Consider the following 6,000-nt stretch of genomic DNA (forward strand, 5'->3'; position numbering starts at 1 on the left):
AAAAGTTTTCTTATTTGAGAATTTGATGGTTTTTGATCCTAATAAGTATTTATAATAAAATTAATCAAACTAATTTATATAACATCCTCGAAAACGGACTTCTGCAGTAATAGTCTTATATGCATGTGTGTGTGTGTGCATGTGTGTATGGTTATTAGTTCTTAAAAAATTGATATTTTGCATTTTTTCATTAAATGATAATTTCTAAGAGTTTATTATATTGTTATGTGTTCATATTCATATGACTGCTTATTTAATGAAGAAAAATGCTTGATATGAAAAACTAACAGGAAGGTTGTTTGGAATAAGGTAAAAATATTTTCTACAAAATATATTTGTTCTCAAAAGCATATCAATTTTGACAGGTAGGATGGAGACCTCACATTTGGCTTCGAGGTAATTGTGAGTATATACAAAAAAAAAAAAAACCAGCCTGGCTTTCCTCTAATGGTCTTAATCACCAGCTGGCTAAAACCTCTAAACTATATGTTTTCCAAGCAAAGATTACAGAGTAAAGGACCTTAATCCCCTAACCACATCCAGATTCTCATGAATTAATTCATTAGTTCATAAATAAATTACATCCTCAAATTTCTGCCTAAACTAATGTGCAGTCATTCATTTTCATCCCTTTGAGTTTCTGAGTGTTAGTACAGATTTCTTTAATTACTAATCAGCAATATCAACAAGAAACATATTATATTATATTAACCAGGAGGTAGAAATGAAAGGAACCTCTAAGTGGTAGAAAGATAATCTTTGTAATCTCTCTCTTTCTTTCTCTCTTTTCTCTCTGTCCCCTGGTCAGAGGGCTACCTTTGCTATCAGGACAGGGAACGTTTGAGATCACATAGTCTTAACTTAAAATACTTTAGTAACTTGCAAAGACACTCAGAATTCCAGCATAAAACTTTCACTTAAACCTAAAATGGGTCAAATCCCAAGCAACTGGGCCACATGTTGATATCTCAGGGGAATAAAATTCTGCAATGAAGGCAGAATTTCTGATTGGCTCTACAAACATGAATATATAAATAAATGAATCATAGATCTCTTGACCACCATGTTTATGTTAGCCTTAGTGGTAACCTTTCTTGATAACAACACCGTGTTTCAAGGACAATAATATAATCGACAAAGTATCCTTACTTTAGGCAATCAAATTGTCCTATTATTTTACCAATACTAGAATTATCTTATTTCTTATTACTTTAATTATAAACTATACTTCTCGAAGACTTCTTAAGGACAAGTATTCTGTCTCTGTCACACTATCTTCAGTGCTTAGTATGGTTCCTTTAATAGTCAATAAAATTTGCATTTATTGAAGGATTGGTGGAAAGAATTACAGTTTGGGTGTATATGTACAAATTGCTTTAAATATATGTGACTTCATATATGCTGATACTTTTTAGCACATATTATGAGCCACAGCCAAATTCTGCTGGTAATTTGCATTTGTTATGTCGTTGTCTACTCAAGGGCACTATTCCTATTTTTACTCCTAAAGATTTGAGACTTCAGGGTCTCAGGAGATTGAGGCGGGAGAATGGTGAGCTCAAAGTCAGCCTCAGCAAAAGTGAGGTGCTAAGCAACTCAGTGAGACCCTGTCTTTAAATAAAACACAAAATAGGGCTGGGGATGTGGCCCAGTGGTCAAGTGCCCGTGAATTCAATCCCCAGTATCCAATTAAAAAAAAAAAGAATTAAGATTTGCCTTCTGAGGAATGGCTTGTTCATGATTAGATAACGAAAAGGTATCAGAAGGAAAATTTAAATCCCCATTTTTTTTACATTTAACAAATTGCAAAATAGTGTGTTTTTTGTTAATTAATAGAAGTCAGAACTTCTGTACTAGTTTGAAGATGTCCCTGAATTTATTTTTCTATCAATGGCATTTATTGTCTCTTTAGATAGATGATGTCGCCAATTTTTTTCCCTACCTGATCAACCATGTAAATACCATTCCCTATATTCTATTAGTAAAATGAACATAAGCTTATTAATGTATTATCAGAAAGTAACAAACATCACTGGGGAAAAAAGCAAAACTTCTTACTTTAGCAGTTATAACCCAACAACGAAATGATCTTATATTTAAATTATCTTATATTTAATACAACGTCACTAGTTTGTTTAAATTCTACTTTTCACCTATAACAGGTTGTTTCGTAATGAGGATTATAGACTCAAATTACCTACATGCAGAAAAATAATTGCTATTATTTTGAATTTATGATACTCACTATACTATAGAAAATATTTAGAAATTTCCATACATTTTTCACTGAAAGTAAGGTTAAAAATTTACCAGAAGTGAACATCTCAATTTCAAGTACATGAACATAAATGTGTCAAAGCCAAGGGAGTGCTCTGAATTCTGCCCACATGAGTGTACTAATTAGTGCTGCTCAAAGCAATTGGTCTACAACTGGCTGTAATTGCTCTCTGAGGAGATTGGGAGCTTGTACCAGATTCTAAATCAAGTCTGGTCATAAACAAACCACACTGGAGAGCTTTACTCAGATTTGGGGGCCAGATAGGGGTGGTGGTAACATGGTTTTCTTGATTATCAAAGCAGATTTATTTGTATTTCTGGCACAAGTTTCTTATCCTCTGGTAGACCAGTAACAAATTTCAGACTAGCACCTGCATATGGACCACATTTTGAGAAGCACTCGTCTAAATTTATTACATATAGTTGCAAAATGCTCACAGAGAATCAGATACCTAATATGTCCCCATATCCTATTTGGGATATTTTGTCTTTCTATTTACTATGAGAGGTAGGGAATGGGCTGGTATACACAGCAATTTCTTGTTCTCCTCAGTGTGAAAAGGGAACAGGTTTCCTAGAATACTGACAACAATTAAATACTGCATTTCCATATGTGTCATTCCAGTTTTAAGTCTTTAATATTTTTCAAATTTATCATTATTTATATTATTTTAAGGAAAACTTAAGTTGTACCTAAAAATAAGTTTCTATCAAAATAAGAAAATATATGGTTTAGATTTTACTCTCAGTTAACTGTTCTGGGAGAAACAGGCACTGAAATATCACATATATTATTACCTAAATTCACTATTCACTTGAGGCAGAAAATACGGTGGCAGACATGAAGGGCTTCGGGCAGAGGTTCTCAAATTTAGTGTGCCTGTATACCACAAAGGGAATCTGTTAACATGCTAGTTCTTCACATTCTACCCTCAGAAAACCTGATGGATTAGTTCTGGAATAGCAATGCATAACCTACATTTTTAAAAAACTCTCCAAGGTATTTCCATGCCAGTAGCTAGGTCCACATTTCAGTATATATGTGTAAATTTTAAAGGAATGTGCACTTAAGTGATAAAAAAGAGTAGGTTCTACAAGGGAGTTTGAATTTTTTTTAAAAACAAGTAGTTTGAATCACAGAATACAAGCAACTAGCAGTTTGTGTTCCTAAGCTAAAATACACACACACACACACACACACACACACAGAATAAACACACATATACTTTATTCTTTAACTTGTTTCTGCTAGCAACCAAATTCTGCAAAATACATGAATAATGGACCTGAGAGCTTAGCGTAACAAATCTTTAATGTACACAAATTTCCAGTGTCATAGGCAGGCACCCTGAGCTCTCAGATCAAAATGCTTCTCATTCTTCATTCCTCAGAAAGTTCTTTCCCCATACACGCCTTTCACAGGATCTTTCACAGGATCTCCATTACATATTTGTTTGTGTTCCTTTCATTATCTAAATTTGTCTTTTTGGTATACTGCTTTCTTGTTTAATGTTATCAGGTTATTGTTTAATGTCTCCCTTAGGGGAAGACCACAAGTTTCTCATGTACTGGTATAAACCTGGTGAGTAATTGTGCATTGGACTTTAAATATTATAGAGATGACATAAAATGACAAGCATGCTTTAAAAATAGTTTCTTCTGAGCCATACATAAGTAAATGTAACTCTGGTACATATATTCAAGTTACCCTGAATGACATGTTTCACCATGAAGAGGTTATATGAATTTTCATAGCTGTAGAACAAAGGTGATAAATCAATACCTCTCCATTTACACTGGTAGGGGCATTATTTAGTTGGGTTAGAGCAAAGCAGGAAAATCTTTTCCATATGTGTCACATATTACACATTCTTCGTTTGACATTTGGTGAAGGACAGAGGTCTACTAAGCTCATTGGTATATTCCAAGAGATTTATAAGAATATTTAGAGTCACGAGGATATTAAGTTGGATACAGAGATTGAAAGCAGATGACCTCTAAAGTGCCTAACATAGTCCCTAATAATTTTGGCTCTGGACCTGTGACCTTCCATCTCTACACCATCACAATGTTCTACACAGCCAAAGGTCAAACAATCTGCAGGATATTTAACATAGATGCAGCTTTTTCAGGGAACTTTAGCTTCACAAAACAGGATTTTAAAGTACATATTCCATATATATATATATATATATATATATATATATGGAACAAATGAGGGAATGAATGTTTTAATGACTATTCTAAGGTGATGTGGCTAGATAGTCTGTTTACAAATTTTTTAAAGAATTTTGAGGTTATCCGGGCATAGTGGCAAAGACCTGTAATTCCAGCAACACTGGAGGCCGAGGCAGAATGATCACAAGTTCTCAGTAATTTAGTGGATCCCTGAGCAATTTAGCAAGACCCTGTATCAAAATTAAAAATTAAAAATGCTGGGGTGGTAGCTCAGGATTAAAATTACCTTGGGTTCAATATCTAGTACCAAAAACAAAAACAAAAAGATTTTTAAGACTAAATTAAGCACTGATAAAAATGATTATTTTTATTTATACTATGCTTTCATCATCATTTTAAGTCAGAATATCAAAATAGTTTAGAAAATTCCATTATTATATTTCTTTAATTTTTTAACAATTTTGCATATTAAAGAAATTGACAAGTCCTGAGGAAAGTTTTCTTTGCTTAATTAAAACATCTTTTCCAAATTGTTTTTAACAACTTAGCATTTTTATTTTCCTTTTAAAGTCCTAGGATGTTGTTGTCAAACATATATTTGAGGATTTGTTATTTCAAGTACCTCTTCTTTCTCTTGATATCTTTGCTGTTATGATTTTGATGAGTAAATTTTGAAAAGTTTGCTACATTGTGATGTTTTATACTCATCTTTTCTGCATCAGCTATATGACAGAAAATTATCTATACTGATATATGACAGGAGGCAGTTTAAACTGGGTCGGGGAGACTTTTGCACTCACTTATCAGCTTAGTCAACCAACTTCTGCTGAACGTGAGTGAAAGGGATTGCTTTTATTTCCTATAAGCAAGAACAACATATATCTGTCTTGGAAGATTTACTTCAACAAAAATAGACTACATTATTTTCCTTCACTTTTAATTATTTTAACAGACATGTCCTATAATTGGAACCTTCAAAACATAACCTCTGGCATTGATACACTTGTGAAATTACTTTTCTATCTTTAAGAATCACTCCTTTAAATTGAATTAAAAAGAGATAGGCTCTTATTTCAGCAAACATTTTTGTTGTTATGTTGTAGAAGACCACCTTCGCTCATGTTAAACAATTTCTCTTTATACTAGGACACGAGAGCAATTAACTGGCTAAAATGCTGTGTTTTTTATTATTGTAATTGAAAGAAAATTTGTGACAGTATCTTTTTTCTCTTTTCAATACTGGTACGTAATTGGAAAAAAAAACAATTGTTCTTTAGTGTTTCTCCATATAATGTAATACATTTGTCATTTCTTATTAGCTCTCCAGATTTCTATTATTTACAATTCCTTTGCGACTCAATAAAAAAGTTTTCACACAAAGCTCATTATTTCTAATTAATCCCATAACAAGACTTTAAGATGGCCATGCAATGAGACTCTTTTTCAAAACAATAGTGTCTTATTCTCCATTTCATTTTGTAAATTGTACTTTTGAGGTATTAGTACAATTTGTATAATACACATTCTCTATTGTTTTAATATGTA

This window comes from Sciurus vulgaris (genome assembly GCF_902686455.1).
Source record: "Sciurus vulgaris genome assembly, chromosome: 9".
Lineage (NCBI taxonomy): Eukaryota > Metazoa > Chordata > Mammalia > Rodentia > Sciuridae > Sciurus > Sciurus vulgaris.